The sequence below is a fragment of the Triturus cristatus genome, chromosome 5_1, assembly GCF_964204655.1.
Source record: "Triturus cristatus chromosome 5_1, aTriCri1.1, whole genome shotgun sequence".
Classification (NCBI taxonomy): Eukaryota; Metazoa; Chordata; class Amphibia; order Caudata; family Salamandridae; genus Triturus; species Triturus cristatus.
The window spans coordinates 34,298,729-34,324,737 of NC_140587.1; positions in this window are offsets into that span (position 1 = coordinate 34,298,729).

Sequence of the window (26,009 nt, forward strand, 5' to 3'; positions counted from 1 at the left end):
TGCCGCATGAAGTGATGCCTCTTGATCAGTGTGATTATATCTTCTATACTGACGGCTTCTTACAGTACGAACATGAGTAGCCTCTGCCGCATGAAGTGATGCCTCTTGATCAGTGTGATTATATCTTCAATACTGACGGCTTCTTACAGTACAAACATGAGTAGCCTCTGCCTCATGAAGTGATGCCTCTTGATCAGTGTGATTATATCTTCTATACTGACGGCTTCTTACAGTACGAACATGAGTAGCCTCTGCCTCATGAAGTGATGCCTCTTGATCAGTGTGATTATATCTTCTATACTGACGGCTTCTTACGGTACAAACAGGAGTAGCCTCTGCCTAATGAAGTGATGCCTCTTGATCAGTGTGATTATATCTTCTATACTGACGGCTTCTTACAGTACAAACATGAGTAGCCTCTGCCGCATGAAGTGATGCCTCTTGATCAGTGTGATTATATCTTCTATACTGACGGCTTCTTACAGTACGAACATGAGTAGCCTCTGCCGCATGAAGTGATGCCTCTTGATCAGTGTGATTATATCTTCTATACTGACGGCTTCTTACAGTACAAACATGAGTAGCCTCTGCCGCATGAAGTGATGCCTCTTGATCAGTTTGATTATATCTTCTATACTGACGGCTTCTTACAGTACGAACATGAGTAGCCTCTGCCGCATGAAGTGATGCCTCTTGATCAGTGTGATTATATCTTCTATACTGACGGCTTCTTACAGTGCAAACATGAGTAGCCTCTGCCTAATGAAGTGATGCCTCTTGATCAGTGTGATTATATCTTCAATACTGACGGCTTCTTACAGTACAAACAGGAGTAGCCTCTGCCTAATGAAGTGATGCCTCTTGATCAGTGTGATTATATCTTCAATACTGACGGCTTCTTAGAGTACAAACATGAGTAGCCTCTGCCGCATGAAGTAATGCCTCTTGATCAGTGTGATTATATCTTCTATACTGACGGCTTCTTAGAGTACAAACATGAGTAGCCTCTGCGTAATGAAGTGATGCCTCTTGATCAGTGTGATTATATCTTCTACACTGACGGCTTCTTACAGTACAAACAGGAGTAGCCTCTGCCGCATGAAGTGATGCCTCTTGATCAGTGTGATTATATCTTCTATACTGACGCCTTCTTACAGTACAAACATGAGTAGCCTCTGCCTAATGAAGTGATGCCTCTTGATCAGTGTGATTATATCTTCAATACTGACGGCTTCTTACAGTACGAACATGAGTAGCCTCTGCCTAAGGAAGTGATGCCTCTTGATCAGTGTGATTATATCCTCTATACTGACGGCTTCTTACAGTACAAACATGAGTAGCCTCTGCCTCATGAAGTGATGCCTCTTGATCAGTGTGATTATATCTTCTATACTGACGGCTTCTTACGGTACAAACAGGAGTAGCCTCTGCCTCATGAAGTGATGCCTCTTGATCAGTGTGATTATATCTTCTATACTGACGGCTTCTTATGGTACAAACATGAGTAGCCTCTGCCGCATGAAGTGATGCCTCTTGATCAGTGTGATTATATCTTCTATACTGACGGCTTCTTACAGTACAAACATGAGTAGCCTCTGCCTAAGGAAGTGATGCCTCTTGATCAGTGTGATTATATCTTCTATACTGACGGCTTCTTACAGTACAAACATGAGTAGCCTCTGCCTAAGGAAGTGATGCCTCTTGATCAGTGTGATTATATCTTCTATACTGATGGCTTCTTATGGTACAAACATGAGTAGCCTCTGCCGCATGAAGTGATGCCTCTTGATCAGTGTGATTATATCTTCTACACTGACGGCTTCTTACAGTACAAACATGAGTAGCCTCTGCCGCATGAAGTGATGCCTCTTGATCAGTGTGATTATATCTTCTATACTGACGGCTTCTTACAGTACAAACATGAGTAGCCTCTGTGTAATGAAGTGATGCCTCTTGATCAGTGTGATTATATCTTCTATACTGACGGCTTCTTACGGTACAAACATGAGTAGCCTCTGCCGCATGAAGTGATGCCTCTTGATCAGTGTGATTATATCTTCTACACTGACGGCGTCTTACAGTACAAACATGAGTAGCCTCTGCGTAATGAAGTGATGCCTCTTGATCAGTGTGATTATATCTTCTACACTGACGGCGTCTTACAGTACAAACATGAGTAGCCTCTGCCGCATGAAGTGATGCCTCTTGATCAGTGTGATTATATCTTCTATACTGACGTCTTCTTACAGTACAAACATGAGTAGCCTCTGCCGCATGAAGTGATGCCTCTTGATCAGTGTGATTATATCTTCTACACTGACGTCTTCTTACAGTAGAAACATGAGTAGCCTCTGCCGCATTAAGTGATGCCTCTTGATCAGTGTGATTATATCTTCTACACTGACGGCTTCTTACAATACAAACATGAGTAGCCTCTGCCGCATTAAGTGATGCCTCTTGATCAGTGTGATTATATCTTCTATACTGATGGCTTCTTACAGTACAAACATGAGTAGCCTCTGCCTAATGAAGTAATGCCTCTTGATCAGTATGATTATATCTTCTATACTGATGGCACTGCCCAGCTGGCCGTAGGGACAAAGTATCAATTTTTAGCAGCGTGCACCACCATAAAAGGGCACATGCGGGATGGGGAGTTCCATCCTGAAAAAACCTACACACAGTCACTGCGAGACTGCACAGCGAAGCTGACAGAACCCAGAGCTTTACTTCTGGCCCTGGAGAAAGTGGATTCTGTATTCCCCACACTCATAGTGTGTGATTCGTATTACTGTTTTAAATCATACAATGAATACCTTCACTACTGGAGCCAGAATGGATTCAGAGATACTAAAGGGTACACAATAAAGCATAAAACCCTGTGGGGACAAGTAGCCACACTGAAAGCAAGGTTTCCACGGACTCGTGATTTGCACCTTGAGTCACAAATGTGTAGGCATACACGTTGCAAGGTATTCAATGGCTGATGAATCAGCAAATTCAACAGTGCAAACTGTTGCAGTTACTGCTATAACCCGTTCCAGTACAACTATAGATTAAGCCATTATGGTGGCTTTTAACTTTGCAAGCAACAGCACGCACCTGCTGAAAGGCTTTCACACAAAGTGCTCCTACCAGTTAAGTGTCAGAACATTCAATGTTCACAGATTCCTGGAGTGGGGGACGCAGGATAGGTTTAGTTCTTAACAGCTTGGAAAGAAAAATGCATAATAAATCAGCTTGATGACTGTGAACATATTTTTCATTGCTTGTGATGGTGGATAATTACCCGTCTCCTCTAACTACCGTACAGAAAATCCTGTTGGAAGCTTTGTTCATTAATAAAGCTTCACCTCCCAGGCGTGGGATAGCTACCAATGAGGTATCCCTTTTACCTGCTACATCAACAACAACCATACAAACAACTTGTACGGAAATACAGATTTCAGTTCTGAAACCCAAAATGGATTTTTGGATGTCAACGTACCACAGTCCAACTAAGTTCCAAGCTCCATAGCTGCCAAGAATAGATCGAACAGCATCAGGCGATTTTAATAACTATGATGAATTCTCTTCGGATGCATCGGCTCCACCTCCACCACAACCTCCACCTTTTCTACATTTGTCTGAAAACACATACTTTGTTACTCTTTGGCTTTACCTTTAGATTACAATTGTGTTACTTTTTCTACTCCTTTGTATTGGGTTTGTGACAATATTTTCCTTGTTTCCAAATGGACACTATCTCCCAGAATGCTCTGCTTTTGAACTTGTGAACTTGGCGTTTCACCCCGTTCTTCATCACACAAAGTGCAAAGAGACCTTCGCCTGGAGTACATTTCAGCTGTTCTGGTTCCTTATGGAATTGTATGGGATAGGGTATTGCATGATAGATTTGAGCCTACTGAACTTTTACAAATTCCATATTTGTTTAAAATTTCTTGAAATGACTTTCTTTCCCCTAGTTCTATCTCTGATGATTGGGACATTGATACAGTGCATGAAATGCTAGAAGATCTAGAGCAGTCTACTGTTTACAATTCCGATGAACTGTATTTTTGTAGTGCCAACTATGATGAAATGTTCTGTTTTCAACATTATGGTCATCATTTCCTGCATAAAGCAAGTACTTCATGTGCAGTATTTAATTAAACACAATGGGAACTCTGCCCTATATCACCAGGGAGTAGCGCAAACACGTTTGCACAGAAGTATGCATATTTTTCAAGTCATGATGCAACTCACCCAGGGTCTTATTATAATAGGCTCACACCATTACCAGCAATGAAAAATATGTTCACAGACACCAAGCTGATTTATTATGCATCTTTTCTTTCTCAACCGTTCACGAAAGGGTTTGACTTTTGTAGAGACACGGTGGATGTTTAATCAGTTTTGGAAATGAAGGATTGGCAGGTTCAGGGAACCGAGTCTTAGTTTAGAGCACTCTTGATACCACATCAAATGATTCTCCTGAACAAATCTGTGCAGCAAACATCATGTCTTGGCTTGACTAAGATAAAGGATTTAACCATACCTAAAATTCCCAAATGTGCACCTTTTACCGGGCTGGCACAAACGACACAGAGGAAACATTAAAAACAGTGTTTCACAGTGGCACAAACAATTCATCAGGTTACAATCATGAGGGATGGGTAGTGTGGCCGTTAGACAGTAACAGATGTCACGCACATTTTGTGGGTGACACCAAAGGGTTTAAGATCAACATCCTTGACACACATTATGCACAGATACACCACTCGGGGGTGGTAACAACATACAGTGTTGGGAAATTGTGCCACGATTGCCTAAAAACCTAAATATTGTCACAGGTGAAACAATACTTGTCCCTTCTTTCTGATGACATGGGACTACAGGACTTTCTCTTAGGTCCTCGAAAACCACGTCAAAAGCACTTCTTGCATGAAATGTACAATGAAGTTTGGAAAGTATCCCAGTAGGAGGCTGGTGAGAGACTACGCGACATTGACAGGGTGTATTTACCAAGGGCTCTGGTAGTAATTGATAATAGTATGACCACCATGTCCACTTGAATTTACTCTCTGGGTGACCTTGTCTTGTTTGCAATAGACATCATACAGGGTGACATGTCTAATCTACAATATGGACAGTGACGGCTCAGAACTTTCATGTTACTGAGCTGGACTCTTCAGAAATTTTGCACCAGTCGCGTACCATGGCGACACCTTCATGCCACAAATCTATTTTTACCTGAAAATCTCACACTACAGCAAAATATCTTGGCAAGGAAAGATGCAAAATACACTATGTTTCACATAGATAAGTTGGATAAATTACCTTTCACTGTTGCTGAGACACCTTCCATGGATTGGAAAATGCACAGCTTTATTCCTCTGCCAATTTCAACATTCCACTTCAAATACTGTTTACAGCCTTACTATGTAGGTAGGTATGAAGCGCTAAGGGAAGAGTATGCACATGAGTCATGGATTTTACCTTTTAGATACCGCTGGAGGAATGGCGAAACTGAAATTTTCTTAGCGGCACTGACTGTGAGATTACGATAGGGCATTCCTTAGTATATAGAGAAGTTTTGTGGCATCAATCAATCAGTGAATTTTTAGGGCACTACTCACCCATGAGGTTCTCAAGGCACTGGGGAGGGAGGGGGAAGCAGCTCCGGTCAGTCGAAGAGCCAGGTCTTGAGGGCCCTCCTGAAAATGTGCAGGGTGGGGGCGCGTCTGATGTCGTCCGGGGAGCTCGTTCCAGGTCTTAGCCATGATGTAGGCGAAGGTTCTTCTACCTGTTCTTGCTCTGGGGATGCACAAGGGTTCAGTGAGGGCAAGGTCGGCAGATCGGAGGTTCCTTTTGGGTACGTGGAAGGAGATTCTATTGTTGAGATATTGGGGTAAGGTATTGTGGATGCATTTGTAGGTGTAGGTGAGTATCTTGAAAGTTACTCTCTTCTCAACTGGGAGCCAGTAGAGGCTGCGCAGGTGTTGGGCGATGGTTTCATGTCGAGGGATTCCGAGGACGAGTCTGGCTGGGGTGATCTGTATGGTCTGGAGTTTGCGGAGCAGAGACTTGTTGTTCCCGAAATAGAGGGTGTCTCCATAGTCCAGTCTGCTGGTTATGAGTGCGTGGGAGACGGTCTTCTTGGATTCAGGGGGGATCCATTTGAATGTCTTTTGGAGGTTCCGTAGGGTGTTGAAACAGGCGGAGGCGATGGCATTGACCTGTCGGGTCATGGAGAGGAGGAGTTGGGTACGATGCAGAGGTATGATGCAGACGATGCGTGGTCCTTAGGGGTGGGGATTTGCCAAGGGCAATGGGCCACCAGGTGTTGACCCATGCAGAGAGTGAGGGTCCAAGGATGAGGACGTCTGTCTTCTCCTATTGGAGCTTCAGGCAGCTGCTGCTCATCCAGGATGCAACGTCCTTCATTCCTTCCTGGAACTTGAGTCTGATGGTGATGGTGTCCTTTGTGAGGGAGAGGATGAGCTAGGTGTCTTTAGTGTAAAATACTATGCTGAGTCTGTGCTGTCTGACAATGGTGGCTAGGGGGGCCATGTAGATGTTGAAGAGTGTAGGGCTGAGCGATGATTCTTGGGGTACTCCGCAGTAGATTTCTATGGGTTTGGAGAGAAAGGGTGGCAGCCTGATTCTTTGGGTTCTCCCGGTGAGGAAGGAGCGGAGCCAGTCGAGGGCGGTTCCTTGTATGCCGGCAATGTGGAGTCTGGTCGTGAGAGTGCGGTGGGAGACGGTGTCAAAGGCTGCAGAGAGGTCCAGTAGGATTAGGGCTGTGGTGTGTCCTTGGTCGAGGAGGGTACGGATGTTGTCTGTGGTTGCGTGTAGGGCGGTCTCGGTGCTGTGGTTGCTGCAGAATCTGAATTAGGAGGGGCAGAGGATGGAGTTTTCTTCGAATAATTTAGTTAGTTGGACGTTGACGGTCTTCTTAATGACTTTGGCCGTGAAGGGGAGATGGGACATGGGTGGGTAGTTCTTGAGGTCCGTGGGGTCTGCTGAGTGCTTCTTGAGTAGGGGTCTGACTTCAGCGCATATCTAGTCATCGGGAAAGATGCCATCATAGTTCAGGAGCGATGGCGATGGCGGCGGCTCTGCAGAAGATGCGCAGGAGCAGAGGTCCATAGGGGCTCCTTATTGGACACCTTTCATGGTTTATGCGGTGTCTTCGGAGGTGACTGGGGTCCAGGAGGAGATGGTGGGCTGGCTGTCATTGCTGGAGGAGGGACTGGTTTTGGTGTCAGGTGTCTGTTCGATGAAGTTATCGAAGAGGCCCTTAATTTTCAGATGGGAGTTGCATGGCACCAGTAATGTGTCTGTGGCTAATCTGTACTGCTATCTGAAGGGTTCTCCAGCTGCTGTGATTCATCTGGCCTTCAGATTACTATTGAATGGGAGTTGTTTGATGCTGAACGATCAGAGCGGCTGCAAAATTAAACTGGGATTTGCCTATCTGGGATGTTTTCTGCAGCCATGATCTGTTGTACACACGTACTGTTTCCACCTGCCAACACAGTTCAGAGGCAACGCTGTGGACTTTGAATAAGCTTTCGAATATGTGCATTGATGCCTTAAGCAGTCTGAAAGCCTCAGTGTTCCAGATGGATGTGGCCTTAAAATCTACACGGGAGACATTTGATCTTCAAGTTGCAAGGTTGTCTTCTGAGATACAGTTGTTACTATGCACTAATTTTGCACACCTTTTTGGGAAGATGGTGGACCGCATTTCAAACATGTCTAATGCAGTCGGAGTAGCGCATTTTTTAAAGATTCGGTTAGTACCTTCTAGACAGTCTTCGGAGTTATTCCATCATTCACTCACCCGTGCTGGGAAGCATTTTTGGAGGTCTTCCGCTCGTCATGCTACTGATTGTTGGGACTTTGCTTTTATTTTTTCTGCTCCGCAACTGATGTGCCATCACAAGGCCAATCGGAACTGGCACTTCAGATTCAGATATACATTATTTCCAAGAAATATATTCTTATAGAAATATTACACACATTTCAAATTCCTAAAATTGACCATTTGAATACCCTAAAGCAACAATGCATGGTTGCATCATTCAACCACACCTACTTATAAATTATACAATTATACAATTATAACTCAATAAACATTAAGATTATTCTTTACCCAGACACAATAGACTCCACAACCCAAGGTCTCATGTGTATTTAAAACATTTTTATTAAAATTAATATTAAGAATTTGACAAATGGGAAAACAATTAATTTTGCCTCGATCAGCGTTTTAAGTGCAATATGTGTTTAACCAATAGCAAACAATACATTTTACACAACCAGGATTCTAAAGTGCATAACAAATAATAGCTGATCACAACCCTTCTGTTCGGACATCCTCCCATTTACTTGGCATCACCTTATTAACTATAAACACGCCCATGCTGACTTTGATCTTAAACACTAATGGGAAGATGGATCCAAGTGAGTCTTTGTGATTTTACGCACACATTGGCCAACTGCAATAGCTGCATCTTGGAATCTAAGACGATAAATCAGCTACAACCCCCTTTCCCTAGTTTGAATCCTGTATTTTTAAACACAGGTTGAAGTACCTTTTTCCTTGTCTCAATAGAAAATGCACAGTCCAAAAATTAGTGGCTCGCTGAATATTTCCTACCTCTATTGCAGGGGCACTGATTATTGTTCTTGGCAACCTCTGTTTTTAATCTCTTTATGCACCACCCAGGGTCAATTCCCATCCTCAAGTGCAAAACGTAATTACGCATGCCCTTATCTGAAATATTATAAAGATATGGGAACAAATCCATGCTTTCCTTTGATGTTAGGAAATTACATACTGAACTCCTAGTTTGACGGTAGAAGAAATCCCCTGTCCAACCAGTTTCTGAGGCACTTTGCCTAAGTGTTCTCTTTATTTTGTTAATGGTAACCACGTACCCTCCTTCTGCACACAGTTCTGGGACATTCAAGCATTTTAACAGTATTGTCACCGGGTTCCTATTACCAGAGAAAGTTGACATTATATCCGGCAAGATTTCCTCCGCCAATTTATCGCCAGGGCTCCCATCTTAAGTGGACAAAAAAAGCGCAGGGTTCTGGCATTGACCAGCACACGCATAAACAACAGTTGATGGACAGAATGCAGAACAATGTCATACATTCACCCCAGTACAGAGATCTGGGCCTAAATCCATCGTTTTTTTGCTCATCATGCTATTCCAGTTTGAACCCAGCCAAATGCAAATCAGTCTTGACCCTGTGCCTCATGGGAACAGTCCAGCCCGAACTGCCAAGCCAGGTCCCTCCTGGACTGGAAACAAGCATCCTAGGACTGGTTTCGGGGTTTCACCCCTCTTCAGCCAGGATAGCTTGATTCCAGTGGCATGGAGAGCACGGGACCCATGTCTGGGCATACCCTTCCCACTCGGAGTGACAAATGCAACAACAACAGTTGATGGACAGAATGCAGAACAATGTCATACATTCACCCCAGGACAGAGATCTGGGCCTAAATCCATCGTTTTTTGGCTTACCATGCCATTCCAGTTTGAACCCAGCCATACGCAAATCAGGCTTGACCTGTTGTAAATTGAAACGACGATGTGATTAAGCATTTACTAAAGACATTAATTCCCTTCTCTAGATCATGTTTTCTCCGTTATGTTGACCGAAGTTCGGACTCCATTTTGTATTGTTATGCTTCCACGTGTTCCCCACGAGAAGAGTCCAACCTCTGTGTTAGTTGCTCTTGTAATCTGCCTAGTAACAGTCTATAAATAGCTCCTTTGTCCATCTGGCACATGCCCAGACTTGACCACATCTGTTATCAGTTAGCCTTGCTTGACCATGTTTTCGCGGGCTCAAGGAGTGTGTTAGCTCCGCCCACATATTGATTCAGTATTGAAAATGACCATAAATGGTAATGTTCTTCGGCCTCATGTTGTATCCACCCACTTATGAGCCCCTCTATTCTGTATAAAAGGGGACCATGTACGTAAGTTCTTTGTGCTACTCTATGCAATACTGAAGAGTGTTGTGTGGATTGTAGGACCACCCTTAAGGGCTAATAAATGCTGTCCTTGTACTTTGCAGTTTTCGTGCCAACTTCCTTATAGATTCCATTACAGGAGAGCGAACCCTTGTGTCCTGCGGGCCTAGCTGGGGCCTGTATTCATCAATTGGCGCCCGTCACGTGGGGCTCATCGGCGACTCGGATGCTCGAAGGACTGGTCGCGACGAAGGTGAGGAATTTGGCCGGGGACGTGATCACTGCCAGCGGCGTCTTAGCCCTGGCATCCCGAGGGTTTTTCTTCCTTCCCTTCCGAGCTGACCGTCTGGGTGGCGCCGGTCCTCGACTGAGACCTCTTCTGTCGGTCTTGCCGTGAAAGCCGTTTGGGCGATTGTGGAGCTTGGCAGTTGGAATCTGGACTCTTGATTGGTAAGAACCGGTGTACGGTACTTGCTCCGAGTTTTTGAAGCCTGATCTGGCTATTTGAGTTTGATTTGTGATGACTAGTCATATTTTGTATTTGTCTTTGTGAAAATATATGCGTTGCAACACATATAGGCAGGTAATGTGGAGAGATTTCTCCGGAGCTGTGTAACTTTGAACGGCGCAACGATTAAGTGCCATTTTCTCTATAATATCGCATATTTTGCATTATTTCTGAGCATGCCTGCTTTCAGCGCACTCCGTAAGTGGTGTTGCTGTTTTGGAAACCGGTTGAACCTCGAGGAATCTGCTCCAGCTCCCCCAGAGGGGACTCCTAATAGGGATATGTATGTGAAGCATGGTCTTTCTTCCATAATGTACAGCACAGTATGGAGGAAATATACTAAAAAAGATCCTGAGTTATGATGGCCTTTGTATGGATCGTTTGATATACGTAAGATTGAGTATGTGGAACAGTGTATGTGTAAGCGGCGTGCTCGTCAGGATATGTTTGAGTGTGTGCGGTTGTGGGTGAAGGAGGTGCGTGAGCGAGAGAAGCGTGAGAAAGCGCTGTTCGATAAAGAACAACGGAAGAATGATCATGTGCGGGCACAGGAAGCGAGGCGTCGGGAGGACAAAGAACAAACGGAGAGGCAAGAGAAAGAACGTAGGCTGCAAGTCTCGGGTCAATATGCTGTTCGGCGGCCACTTTATCCTGTCCTTAATAATCTTGATGATGATTTTTATTTACTAGATCGCTCTCCGCCCCCTTATGTTGGCGCATCTGCTCCGAGGCCACAAGATTCTGTCCCGGGTCCGGGTAAGGTAGATACGCGGTCCATGTTATCGGCTGAGCATATGGCTGAGCTTCGGCAAATTTCCTTCCGTGCACTTAAGGGTAAGGTGTCCGTGGATGAATTGTTCCATACGTGGGGGTCGTGGCAGGATAGAGAGAGATTGTATTTTTTGAGCCATTTCGCTGAGGAAGTGATTGCTGCTTTTCGGAAATATTCTAGTGTCTTTGAGCCTGAAGAAGTGACATCGGATGCTAAAGCATTGCATGATGGTGTTTTTTCTCCCTCTAAGGCTCCTGATACGGCTCGGCGGCTATTCGCCTTGCGGGACGCGGTGCTGGCCCATAAAGAAAAAGCGCGCCAACGAGCAGGGGAGGAGACGCAGTCGGATTCGTGTACCGCAGGAGGCCACTCATCCACCTCTCAATCAGATAAGAGCGATCTAGTGCATGCTAAGCCAATGCGCGAGGCGGCGCCTTTGTATGTTCCTCCTAAAGGAGCGGGGACTAGCTCGGACATTACCTCCGCCGATGCCAAGGGATATTTTGTGTATAATTGGGTTTATACTCCGTGGCATAGAGCTGATGTTATGGCATTAAAGAATGCGCTGCCTGACCCCCGCAAGAATCCAGCGGCCTTCTATGAAGAAGTCGAGGGGGCCTTGAATTCTTGCGTTATGACTTTAGCAGATATAGACCTGTTCTTTGGCCTTATTCTACCACCGGATATGTGGCGATCTGTCCGAAAGGTAGATGATATAGTTGCCTTTAAGGCCCGGTGGTCTGACCTTGAGGATGAGGATAGGGAGCGGAAGCCCGCGCAGAAACCGCCCCAGAGTATTTTAGATCTCCCTGCTGCTATTGTGGCTAAGTTGAAGACAATTATCCCCCCTAAAAAGATTGACTGGAATATGTTAGCTGCATGTAAACAGAAAGTTGACGAGTCAGTTGCGGACTTCTTTACGCGCTTTGAGGAGACGTTTCATGATTTTAGTGGCCAGTCGCTTACTGACGATACGGGCCGCCACCTTTTTGCGGATAAATATGTGGCTAATCTGCTGCCGGCAGTTGCGGCCCGTCTAAAAGCGAGTGAAAGTTCTTGGTCCTCCGCTACACCGACGGCCCTCCTGACTATCGCCCAGTATTATGAGCGTCAGGAGCAAGAAGCAAAGGGCCAGGAAGAAAAGAAATCGAAAGATTTGAAAACAAAGGTGATGTTGGCACAAGTCTATGGCCCGCCCCGACGGGGTAGTAATAGAGGTAGGGGAGGATCTTATGGTCCTCCCTCGGGCCGATCTGATTTGAATAGGAACCAATGTGCGTATTGTAAGCAATCGGGTCATTGGGCTAGGGACTGCCCGGTGTTGCATGCATCGCGTCAGGGGCATACCCACGGTGGGCCGCGAGGTAGAGGGGGTTTCTCGAACTTTCGAGGGAATTCTAACGAACAGGCTCGTTTTGACTCTGCTGGGCAGCACCGAGACAGATCAAATGTTTTCGATCGCCAACATCAGTACCAAGCGTCGGGGATTGACCGGTCGGGGTACCATGACTCTCAGCATGCATAGGAATGCGTTGGATGGGGGTTAGAATCAGTTGAGGTGCCGGTCGATCAGAAGGGCCCGTATGTATCGGCTGAGGTTTTGGGCTCTACTGATCAGTTCCTAGTGGATACAGGAGCGACACGTAGTGCACTGTCTAAGCAATTGGTTCCGGGGGCTCCCCCATCCGGCTTAATGGTCACATCGGTAGGGTTTGACGGTACACTCTCCCGAAGCCCTCTTTCGCAGCCCCTCATGTTCAAGGTTGATTCTTTTTCTGCACCCTGTCCGTTTCTGCTTGCCCCGTACACACCGGACAACATTATGGGTCTTGATATGTTAAAGCATTTTAGGGCTACGGTCCGCTGCTCCCCTGCTGGTGTGCGGGTAATATTGAATGACAATTACCCCCGATCTGAACGGATGTGTGCGATGTCAGAGGATGCGCTGTTAGCTACCCTCCCTCGTGCTTTGTGGGCAACTTCGGATACTGATGTGGGACAAATGGTGATTCCACCGGTCCACATTAGTGTCCAGGAGGGGGCGGTGTTACCACGCCTCCCACAGTACCGTATTTCCCAGGAGGGTGAGGAGGCTCTCGTGCAGATAGTGCAGGATTTGATGGCGGTAGGAGTAGTGGAGGAAGTCCCCTACAACATTTGTAATAGTCCGATTCTTCCCATACTGAAAAAGGATACGGATGCCAGAGTTTATCGGTTTATAATTGATTTGAGAGAGGTGAATAAGATCGTGATACCTCAGTACCCAGTGGTTTCCGATATCACAACGTTGCTTACTTTGGTACCACCTACGGCGACTATGTTCTCTGTGATCGATTTGAAGAATGCCTTCTTTTCCATTCCCATTCACCCTGATAGCCGATATCTTTTTGGGTTTACATTAAATAATAGATCTTATCGTTTTTGTAGGATTCCCCAGGGCTACACAGAAAGCCCTAGCATTTACAGTCAGGCTTTGAAAAGACAATTGGATTCTTTTGTTCTGCTCGAGGGGGTCGCCCTCATTCAATATGTCGATGACATCTTGCTGGCGGCTGACACCCTGGAGTTGTGTGAGAAAAGTACGTTATCCTTACTCTCCTTTTTAGCATCCCACAATCATAAGGTATCTAGGAAGAAATTGCAATTCTTTAGACCAAAGGTGACTTATTTGGGTCACCTTTTGTCTAAGGAGGGACGTGCACTCACACCGGATCGTATCCAAGTAATTTTGGACACACCGAGACCGTCCACACAGAAGGATGTGCGTGCATTTTTGGGCCTTGTTTCTTTTTGTAGACAGTGGATATTGGGGTTTTCGCACATAGCTAAGCCATTGTTAGCCCTCTTGACAAAGGACACGCCTATCCCAATCCCTTGGTCAGATGAGTGTGATACTGCTTTTCAGCAACTCCGACAGGCCCTTTGTTCAGCACCAGTGTTAGGGACCCCTGATTATGCAAAACCCTTTTCGTTGTATGTGCATGAGAAAGATGGATGTGCATTGTCAGTTTTAGTGCAGATGCACGGCGATAAGCAGCGCCCTTGTGCATATTTTTCGGCTGTACTTGATCCTGTCGCCCGAGCATTACCAGGGTGTTTTCGCTCGGTTGCGGCGACAGCTGTGTCAATACGCCAAAGTGAGGGAATTGTGTTATCTCATAAGCTGTTGGTATTAGTCCCCCATGCTGTCGATGCCCTGCTTAATCAAACAAAGACGCAGCATTTGACCAGTGCCCGTTTAACGGGATATGAGTTGACGCTTTTGGCTCCTCATATTACGTTAAAAAGGTGCGTAACGTTAAACCCGGCAACATTGTTGCCATACCCCGAAACCCAGCCTGAGGCGCGGAAAGCGCATGATTGTATTCTCGTGACTGAGGAACAAACAAAGGGTCGTATTGATCTCCAGGATACGCCCTTTCCAGATGTAGATGGAGAACTGTGGGTGGATGGATCCTGTCTGAAGCTACCAGATGGTACGACTTCAGCAGCGTATGCGATTACCACATTGCAAACGATAGTGGAGACAGCACGCATACCACAGAAATCAGCCCAAGCAGCGGAACTGATAGCACTAACACGAGCATGTGAGCTCAGTACAGGACTATGTGTGAATGTTTATACAGATAGCCGCTATGCCTTCGGAGTAGCGCATGACTTCGGCCTACTCTGGAAGGAGAGAGGGTTTTTAACGTCACATGGAGTACAGATAATGCATGGAGACTTAGTTCACAATCTTTTAACTGCATTGACATACCCAAAGAAAATTGCCATCGTTAAGTGTAGCGCCCATAGGAAAGTAGTTGACAAAGTTGGAGAAGGGAATGCGTTAGCAGATCGAGTAGCACGGGAGACTGCGATGCAGCCCGGTGCTACTGCCATGTATGTAGTAAAGTCACAGGTGGAAAGATGGCATGATGCGAAGGAGGGAGTGCGGGAAATGCAAAGGACCGCTTCTGACAAAGAGCGGGGAAATGGGCTAGTGAGGGAGAACTGGATGACGAGGGCTGCTGGAGAAATAAGCAGATGGATAGATGGAAATTACCCACGGCCTTTGTACAACCTATGGTTCAGATGGCACATGGGCTAGCACATGTTGGAGCTTCCGCAATTGTGAAATTGCTTACCCAAGTCTGGGAGCATCCAGAGATTGCTAGCACAGCGAAGAGGGTGGTGCAGACCTGTATGATCTGCCTGAGGTATAACCCAGGAAAGGGTACTCGAACTCCAGCAGGAGGATTTGTGACACCCACTGCACCCTTCGAGGTTTTGCAGATGGATTACATCCAGCTTGAGCGCTGTAATAATCTGAAGTATGTTCTAGTAGTGGTCTGCGCTTTCAGCAAATGGGTTGAAGAGTACCCTACGAAAGACAATACTGCAATGACTACTGCGAAGTTGCTGCTGAAAGAGTTCTTCCCTCGATATGGCGTCTGTAGACTTCTGTGGAGTGATAATGGGCCTCACTTTGTAGCGGATGTTATAAAGTACGTCTTGAAGGGCCTGGGCATCACCCAGAAGTTTCACGCGGTATTCCACCCCCAGTCTGCAGGACTAGTCGAGAAGTATAATGGTACACTGAAGCTTAAGATCGCTAAAATTCAAGCTTCGACGTCTTTGACTTGGCCAGACGCTCTGCCACTGGCGTTATTGTCAATTAGATCGGTACCGCACTCTCGAACTGGCCTTACACCGTATGAGATTGTTTTTGGACGCCCAATGAATATTTGGGGTCCACCAAAACCTAAGGCTGTGTATGATGTACCTTGTGTAATGATGAACGATTATCTGGCACAGTTAACGGATAACTTGGTTTCTATTCATCAACAGGTCCGAGAGGCGCTCCCTGATCGGTCTACCGGTGAAGGACATGGTCTCCGGCCTGGGGACCACGTGATGGTGAAAATATTTGACAGAACAAACAGCTTGGAACCGAGATGGGTGGGTCCTGAGCAGGTCCTCCTCGCAACGAGGACGGCTGTGCGAGTCTCCAACAGAAAGAATTGGATCCATTCCCTGCACTGTAGGAAGGTGCCGCCCGGATTGGTGGAACCTGCCGTGCTGACCGATCAACGAGAAATCTTGGCTGCAGAGACAGGCCGTGCTGCGGAGCCAAACGCCACTGAGGAGCTCTTTCCGGACCACGCGACTCCTGGAGGAAGGCGATATCATCTTCGACCAAGGAAGTGAGTTTTCCAGTACCGGGACATACTGTCAGAACGGCCCTTGGGTTAGTGAAACGGAGAGCCGATGAGGCAAGGGGGGGGGGGATCAGCCCTGCATTAGTGTAGCGACACCCGTCTTGGCCCGCTGGTGAAGAAATCAACCGCTGCCCAAGGGGAAGAGTTCTGACAGACTTTTAGTTTCAGGAAGATATTGGGTTTTATTTTTACTTTGATATGGAGAAAAAGAAAATCCTTTGTGCATTAGGGTTCATGTTGACAGTAGCCATTGTTGGGATAACCACATGGTTCGTGGAGGATGTAACTCCCGCTCGGAAGATTCTTGTGTTGACAACTCCGGTGCCTGAGGAGCACTACTTTTATACATTACCGTATCAAGAGTTGAAGCATCGACAATCTTACTTGAACAACACTTTCATCCAGATGCTGCATCATACCCACGTTGCTACGAATGATACGAATTGTTGGATATGTGGGATGATGCCAGCTCATCAGAAGAAAGGAGGAACGCCATTTATACCACTTCCTTTCTCTTATAATGGCTCTTGTAGAGCATGGTATACTTTGCTTTTTGCCACTCGGAAACCGACAGTGGGACGATTGCTCTTCAGACTCAATAAAGAATGCCATCAAGACAAAAATGGGTATCCACAAGCGAATGGGACAATTTGGGAGTGGGAAGAGTACCGACCAGACAATGAATCCATTCCCTACATCTTCACGAACACAAGAGACACTGTGGGAAAGGACAAATTTGTGATCCAAGTAGCACAAGCTCAAGCGGATCTGTGTGTCCAGAGTGTGGGTTTTATCCCTGTTGGTGTTAGTGATTGTATTACTGTTCTGAACATTGATGGGTTGAACAATAGTACCTTTTTGGCCTCCCATAATACGTACTTTGTGTGTGGAAATAAAGGTTATTACCGTCTGCCGGCTGGGTGGTCTGGGGTATGCTATGTATCATTTCTATTACCTCCTGTATTCCTAGCACCCGCATCTTATCATAAGGATTTGAAATTAGTGAGTAATGTGACTGTAAATAGGTATAAACGTACTTTATCAATTGACGATGTAGATCAGACTGATACCAGTCTGCAGCAGTATATTGATTTTAACTTAGGACTGTTTTTCTTTGTTGGAGCTGCCCTGAACAGTAGGAAGATCCGAAGATTAACAAGAGTGGTAGAAGCTGTGACAAATCAGACTGCTGCTGCTCTTGGGAATCTTACGGAGGAATTGCAAATTACTAGAATTGTTGCATTGCAGAATCGTATGGTATTAGACGTTATGCTAGCTGACAGAGGAGGAGCATGTAAAATTATTGGAAGTAGCTGTTGTGTGTTTATCCCTGATCATACGCCATCAGTTTATAATGCCATCAATAAACTGCATAAAATTGCAGCTGAGATCCATACAGAAAACGGCACTTGGTCCTTTTCTGGATGGTTTTGGGCGTTAATTACTGCCTGGGGATGGAAGGTTCTAACTGGTCTCTGCATTATTGTAGCGGTTCTGTTTTCGTGCTGTATCTGCGTTCAATGTGGTCCCTTGCTCTGCTCATTATGTGTATCATTCTGTATCCCTGATAAGAAAGCTATTGCCGATGTTGCTCACCAAAAACGTTTAGCTAAAGAAGTTGAAGAAATGATGACAATTGACATACATGATGATTATCCTAACAAACCGGATGTCTTCAGTAAATGCTGAAAGGGTCGTCTGTTGTAAATTGAAACGACGATGTGATTAAGCATTTACTAAAGACATTAATTCCCTTCTCTAGATCATGTTTTCTCCGTTATGTTGACCGAAGTTCGGACTCCATTTTGTATTGTTATGCTTCCACGTGTTCCCCACGAGAAGAGTCCAACCTCTGTGTTAGTTGCTCTTGTAATCTGCCTAGTAACAGTCTATAAATAGCTCCTTTGTCCATCTGGCACATGCCCAGACTTGACCACATCTGTTATCAGTTAGCCTTGCTTGACCATGTTTTCGCGGGCTCAAGGAGTGTGTTAGCTCCGCCCACATATTGATTCAGTATTGAAAATGACCATAAATGGTAATGTTCTTCGGCCTCATGTTGTATCCACCCACTTATGAGCCCCTCTATTCTGTATAAAAGGGGACCATGTACGTAAGTTCTTTGTGCTACTCTATGCAATACTGAAGAGTGTTGTGTGGATTGTAGGACCACCCTTAAGGGTTAATAAATGCTGTCTTTGTACTTTGCAGTTTCCGTGCCAACTTCCTTATAGATTCCATTACAGGAGAGCGAACCCTTGTGTCCTGCGGGCCTAGCTGGGGCCTGTATTCATCAGACCCTGTGCCTCATGAAAACAGTCCAGCCTGAACTGCCAAGCCAGGTCCCCCCTGGACTGGAAACAAACATCCTAGGACAGGTTTTGGGCTTGGCAGTTCGGGTTGGACTGTTCCCATGAGGCACAGAGTCAAGACTGATTTGCATATGGTCAGGTCTAAACTGGGGTGGCAAGGTTAGCAAAAGAATGGTGGATTTAACCCAGATCTCTTGACTGGGGGTGAATGTTTTGATTTGTTCTGCATTCTGTCCATGTGTCTTTTGCTTATTGGCCAGCACACTCCAGGCTACGGTTCTAAACTCCCGCCTTACAGCTTGAATCATACCATTTTTAGAGAGATCAAGAAGCAGTTTTAGGGAATTACTTTCTAGCACTTCCCATACAACTCGCCTATCCAAAGCCAGTACCTTTGCTCCATATGGGGCCTTTGGGATTAGCTTACCCTGTATATCTTTTCTTAGCGGCTCAAAGGTATGACTACCAAACTTACGGTGAAACCTTTCCACCCCATTCACTACTGTAGATAGGGCAATCTTCTAAATAGTCATTTGTTTATCCCACCTCAAACCGTAAGGTAAGCCCCAAAAACTCATACTCTCTAACCTGCTCCAATCTTACGTTACCCAGGAACCACCAAATTTCCTTTTCCTCCTAGCAAAATACATTGCTTTTGTCTTAGTGACATTTATCATTAATTTATTTTCTAGACAGTAAGCATTTAGGGCATTTAATTTCCTTTGCATCCCTATAGGTGTAAGATCCATCACCACCTGATCATCAACTAATGTGCCTACCTCCATCTTTTGGTGAAAAACTGTGTTGCACGCAGCGTCTGGGGAAGGTCTGCAATGTACAGACTAAACAGCAGGGGTGCTAAAACACACTCCTGCAGCAAGCTATTCTCAAGCTGAATTTTCTTAGTCAGGTTCCTAAGCCCATCAAGATAAATCTGAACCCAGTTACCACTGTAGAGCTCCATTACCAAGCCCAACAATGCCCCAGTTATCCTCCACTGCTGTAATTTGCACCAAAGTGTCTCTATGCACCCTGTCGAAAGCCGCTCGGAATTCTACAAAGCAGCCGACTCCATTGACTTCCGTGCGGCTCCCCACAACGTGGAACAGTGGTCTGTTGTAGAATGCTTCAGCCTAAAGCCTCCTTGCTCCACTGGGACCAATCCGGTATCAAAAGCCCAGGCCACTAGATGCCTTACCATGTTTGGGCGTAGAGTTTGGATGGGACATCCAAAAACGAAATGAAACCGTAGTTAGCTGGCTGATCCATTGTGCCCTTTTTGAGGATGGGCTTTACTATAGACTCTGGTAGGCAGCCAGTTAGTGTTACCCGTTGAAAAACCCCACACAAGATGGATCCCCATTTCCTTGGATCTTTTTTAAATATCACTGATGGACAACCATCTGGGCCTCCTGCCCTAGATGCTTTTATGTTACTAATTATCGATGACATAATTTCTGCTGACCGTGCATTAACTATCACTCCAATATCCAACTCAGAACTGGCATGCACCACTAGCCTGTTCTCCATGTTTCCACCCCTTGTAAAGAGGAGATATAAGTTAATCAATCCTCTTCACTTATTTGAGCCTCTAGACCGGATGGTGAAGTGGGTTACAGAGTTCACTAATCGCAAGAACCGTTTACTATCTTTGTCAGCCATTGTCGCTAACATTGCCTCCCAGTTTGACCTACAGAATTATCTCTATTTACGAGCACATAAGTTCTGAGGCAATTATTGCTGTTCTTAGTCGAGTGGCGAAGTCTCCTATTTGACACCCTTCTGCCCTCCAGACATTCATCATCGAACCAAGAGCTCCCCTTAACTCTCAGACTATTACTTAAGTGAGGACCCCCTTCTAACTGCTTGAATTGTGTTAGTAAGTGGCACTTACACTTGTGTTCCTGTGTCGTGAAAGCATCATACAGTATTTGGCGCATTCTTGCTTCAGGAGCTGAATAAACATTGGTTCTTCTCCTTCCGGTCAGCGTGGCTGCACTGCGTGCAGCCCATATTCCACTGTCTTCTATGAGTTTTAGAGTGTGCTTTGGATGTCTGCCTAGGAATGCAGCTGGTTCGGCCCCGGACATTACCCTAGTGGTTAGTCTGTTAACGGCCCACCTGTACTGTTGTTCATGGTGCTTTCTATTGCACCTTAATGCATTCTACGAGCCCTTCTAGGATGCTCCTGGTGAGCTGGATTTTGGCTCGACTTCTGCAGGTTTTGCACTAGCTGTTCCCCCTTTGGCGGCTGTTGAGGGGACTGGATGGAAACATGTTTGCTCCATGGATCTGATTCGATGGGTGACTGTGGAACAATGTCTGTGGTAGCTGGGAACAGCAATGTTTCATCTACTCCTCTGAACATTTAAACAATCTGACTTTTAGAGTCATGGGACTTTTTACTTTGGCTTTGTTTTTATTGCTACAATTTGCTTTTATATGCTTCTACTACTACTACAGTTTCTCTGATTTTTAAAATTTCGAATGTAGCTTTCACTATGCTTTTAGTGTTAGAGACAGATCTTACTTTTGACTTTTAGGGTTTTTTAAATCTCATGGCTGTTATGTTTTAGTATCACTTGGCATCTCGTAGAGATAGCTTTTTTTTGGCTTCTATGCAAGGAGTGGGTGTCCCGTGGCCCAATAAGAAATAACGTCTTTTTAATGCTCATGTTTCTTAAGTTGCGTTCGTTCTGCAAGGCAGTGGCTTTTTGACATACATTTGTGTACGTGTCAGTATTCCTTGAAGCTACATCTGCTTACATTTCAACTTTGTAGACACACTATCATGACACCTTGAACATTCAGTCTGATGTATAGAGTTAGCTGCACAAATGTGATGGATATGATTGCCCGGTAGGCGATGATGCTATCTGGATAACATCAACAATTGTAGCATGATTGAGACTTCGGCATAGCAGCAGGGGGCTGTTTATTATGCATACAAATCTACTTATTCGTATAACCTCTTCCATGCGCGTGACGGCCGGGAGCCATCACGTGTCACGGTGGGCGTGTGCGCACGACGGCTCCCGGCCGTCCGAATCCCCGCCCACTAATGGAAACGCCTGCACAGCGCGGGAATTCCGTGTGCATGGAAGGGGTTAGATGAGAGGAGCACTCTGCTGACAATCCACGGTCAATGCACATCGGAATTCCAGCGGAGCTGATTCCTGTCTCCTCCACGAGGGATGTCCCACTCTACACCAATATGGCCAGCCTGATGACATTTGCCCGCAGAATATGAGGAGTTTGAACATCGGGCCGGGATATCTTTGGCCAAATCAGTTGTGCCACACAGTAATACAGATTTAAATTGAGCACCCATGCATTCTCAGTTAGATGCCTCATTGCATTTGTTTTACCTAGTCATTTTCTTCCTGATGCCTGTAACATGCCCATGTCTGGTTTTTTTTGTTGCAGTTTTTATATATGCAAACTTAACCTGAAGGTATTGGAGCGCTGTATATGAGCACTAATTACATTACACAAGGTCACATTCATTTGTGGTAGGCACGGGGAGAAAAGTGTTTCGCCCAGAATCACAGAATGTTGAGCCGATACCGAGACTCGAATATGGTTCTCCAGCTCCATATTCTGCAGCTGTGGCCGTTACGCCTCATGCCACAAAGCTCAGTGAAAAATACCTTTTTTTAAAAGTACCGGGACGTCAACAAAAGGATCCAGGGGACATGGTATAATGATCATTTTAACAATGGCCAATTGTCCAGAAGAGGAGGGATGAAACTGCTGTAGATAAAATCTTTCCAAAGTTCCTAGCAACTCTCAGTACTATTATAAATCTACCCCTAGATATCTAAAGGTGTCAGGGTCCCATTTTACGAGAGTACTCATAGGAAGTAGGGCACCCGCTCTAGCCATCAAAAACACCAAAAACACACAGGGCTTCCAGATTTCCAGTATTTTATGGTAACTTGTAGACTCTGCTTAGGCGTCCAGAGATATAACAGGGCATCATTTGCATATAGGGAGACCATGTGTGTACTACTCTGTAACTCAGTTCTCTATTGCTGTGCCCTTTTCCGCAACATTCAGCCAAAAGGCTCTATTGCTAAAGCAAAAGACACAAGTAGAGGGGACATTCCTGTCTCATATATCTCTAACTCATCCACGATTGGGAAAATAACTCTCCCTTATGGACTCTGGCTTTCAGATGCATGTACAACAGATGCACCCATTTACTAATATTAAGCCCAAATCCCACTTTCTGGAACTCCATGAACAGAAATGGTACATGATGGTGTTGAAGGCCTTCTCTATATCGAGAGACACCAACACTAAGCACATATTTGCACAAGGTCCTCTATTGAGTACTGTTGGACTTAAGCCTTTTTGCAGGGTCATCCCTCAACTTTTTGCCTCCCTCCTAGCCTTTTGTCTGCCATGGTGTTGGTGGTTTTAGGAATCTGGGCACTTTAGCAATGCTGTCCAGTGTAAAGTGCATGTGCTCTCTGTGGTAATCATGGTAAGATTGGTCCACACATATAATTGGCATATGTGCTATCTCAGATACCCAGGGCCGGTAAATTAAATGCTATTGGTGGGCTTGCAGAGCTGATTGCGCCATCTACCAAAGTAGTCTTTCAAACCTATCTCAGGCCTCTACCATTTCAAGGCCTGTGCGCGCAGTGTTACTGCCACTGTGACGTGGCACCTAAAGTGTGTGCCATATCTGTGACCCCCTTTTACTACATGTCAGTCACCCCTAAGGTAGGCCCCGGCTCGCCCTATGGGCAGAGTGCATTGTGGGTGAAAGGTAGGACATATACCTTAAGTGTGTGACATGTCCTGGTAGTGGCAAACTGCCATTTTGGTTTCTCACTGCTGTGAGGCTGTCCTCCCATAGGAATGCATTGGGGATTCCCTGATAAGTGTTTCAATGGTAATTCCTGATATGAGAGGAGCAGCGTGGTCAAGTTTGGTATGGTTGGAATAATAATATTAATAAATGCTGCACAATGGTGTGCACAGATTTATTATACCTATTTTAGAAATTCCACTTCTAGAAGTTGGCATTTCTGAGTGCTATGTGTCTGCCTGCCTGATGTGGTTTGCTTGTCTGGCTGTGGAGTGACAGGGGCAGGTGAGGTGTGTGTGGCTCCAGGGAGGGCAGGGTGATTCAGCGCTAGGCTGAATGGGAGATCTGCATTTGGAGTAGTGGGAGGAGTAGTCCTGTGACCCTGAATAAGTCTGTGCCTGCTTAGGTGAATGCTGGCTCCACCCCCCTGTGGTGTGTCTGATGAAATAGCCCCAACCTGACAAAGGGGAGTTGGAGCCCTGTAAACAAAGTGCTCCACACCCCCCAGAACCAGTTGAGGCTGGATTTCCCCAAGCCCTGTGCCAGGGGAGACAAAGAAAATGTTGTATAAATAATGGGGCTGTACCTCCATGAAAATTGTGTGCTTGTGCTTACTTGGACTTGCTGATCCCCAGGAGCAACCACCACGAGGGACTGCCTCCCTGCTGGAGGGCCCTGTGTGCTGGCCTGCCTGGGCCCAGCTTTGCCTTACTGAACATTCCTGGTGTAGCGCCTCGTGAGCGCTATCTTTGCATTGCTGGGAAAGAGGAGCGCGTGTGTCCTGCAGCACTGGGCTGCGACATGCTCCAAGGGAATCTCGGCGTGTGGGATTCCCCTGCGCTGCCTGCCAGAGGAGCCGGAGCCCACCCTGCATTTCTGCTTATTTTAGGAGAGGGAGCCCACCCCTCCTTTGCGTGCTGCTGAGGAGCTAAGCCGGAGCCTACCCCGCATTGTGGGTACTTCTGCGACAGAGCGGGAGCCCACCCCACCCTGCCGAGGCGATGTGAAGACGGGAGCCTACCCTGCACTTTGATCCCAAGAAGGAGGGCTCCAGCGCCGCTCGAGCAACGCGACAAGGAAGACAGGCATCTGGTTCCTGACTGGGGGAGGGCTACCATGGTGACCATCCAGAGTCGGTGCCCCAAGGAGACCGGAGCAGCCAAAGGAGAGTCCCGGTGAGTGGGGCTCCCATTGGTCATCGTGTAGCCAGTGCATTTGCTGCATGTCCCAGCTGCACCACAAAAGCACGTGCAGCTGCAACGGAGGGGCCCCTTTGATTTTGCTGAGTCACGAAGTTGGGCTACCAAGGCACTGTGGTGCCTAATGATCCACAGCTGCACCCCAGTTGCAGGCAGCTGCAACGTTGGGGCAATTTGGTGTTCGGAGTCCCGGAGTGGGGCTCCCCAGGCACAGTGGTGCCAGAGCCAGTTTCCTACAGCTGCCCCACCGGATAGAGGGCTGCTGCAACAAAGGGGGCATTTTTGAGTTCTGCAAATGAGAAAGGAGTGAGATACACTCCTCTGCCCCAGCGTGTTGAACACTTGGCTTCTGTTGCATTGGCAGCCAGAGGGCCAGTGAAAGGCCCTACCTTAAGCCCTGACATTCTGGACAAAAGGCATTAGGCCCCCTAGAGAAGTCCAGTGGCCTGGGGGTCATTTTAGTGTGTATGCTAAGGTGCTGTGTGCACTTTATCTGTGGCACTGAGTGCAGTACTCATGTTCTAGGCATAACGTGTTCCTCATCTATTCCTAATGTGGTTTATTGCTAATGTGTCTATGCTTACTGTGATACCTATGACCTAATGTGTTTATGCTTAGGATATTTATGCATAATGTGTTTATGCCTAATGTGATGCAGACATAATGCGTTTATGTTGTGAGTTCTTTATTGTGCCACTAGTTACTGGTTGTGTTTTACAATTGCTACTAGTGCTTTTTAAAGATTTTACAGTTTGCCGATTGGCCCTGTCTTGTATATAATCCCCTGTGAATATTGCCCAGTGCCAGTTGGCACAGTGTATATTGTGTGATAATGATTCTAATGTGTTTTGGATAATACAAAGGCTATTTTTATATAACCTTGTGTGGAGTTTCTTTTATAGTGTACCTAGTGTGTTGTTGCTGTGTGTGTTGCGCAAACGCTTTACACATTGCCTCTGGGATAAGCCTGACTGCTCGTGCCAAACTACCAAGGGGGTGAGCAGGGGTTATCTTCAGCGTGTAACTCCCTTGCCCTGACTAGAGTGGTGGTTTCTGCCTAGCTTAGGCACAAGCCCTAGTCAACCAGAAATCCCATTTTTAACAAGTACCAGAAAGAATCGTCTAAGATGCCGATGTTTTCTGCACCCAGGATGAAAGCCACATTAATCCAGATGCATGTGTCACTTGGCCTGGTTAGAAACAATGCCATTTTCAT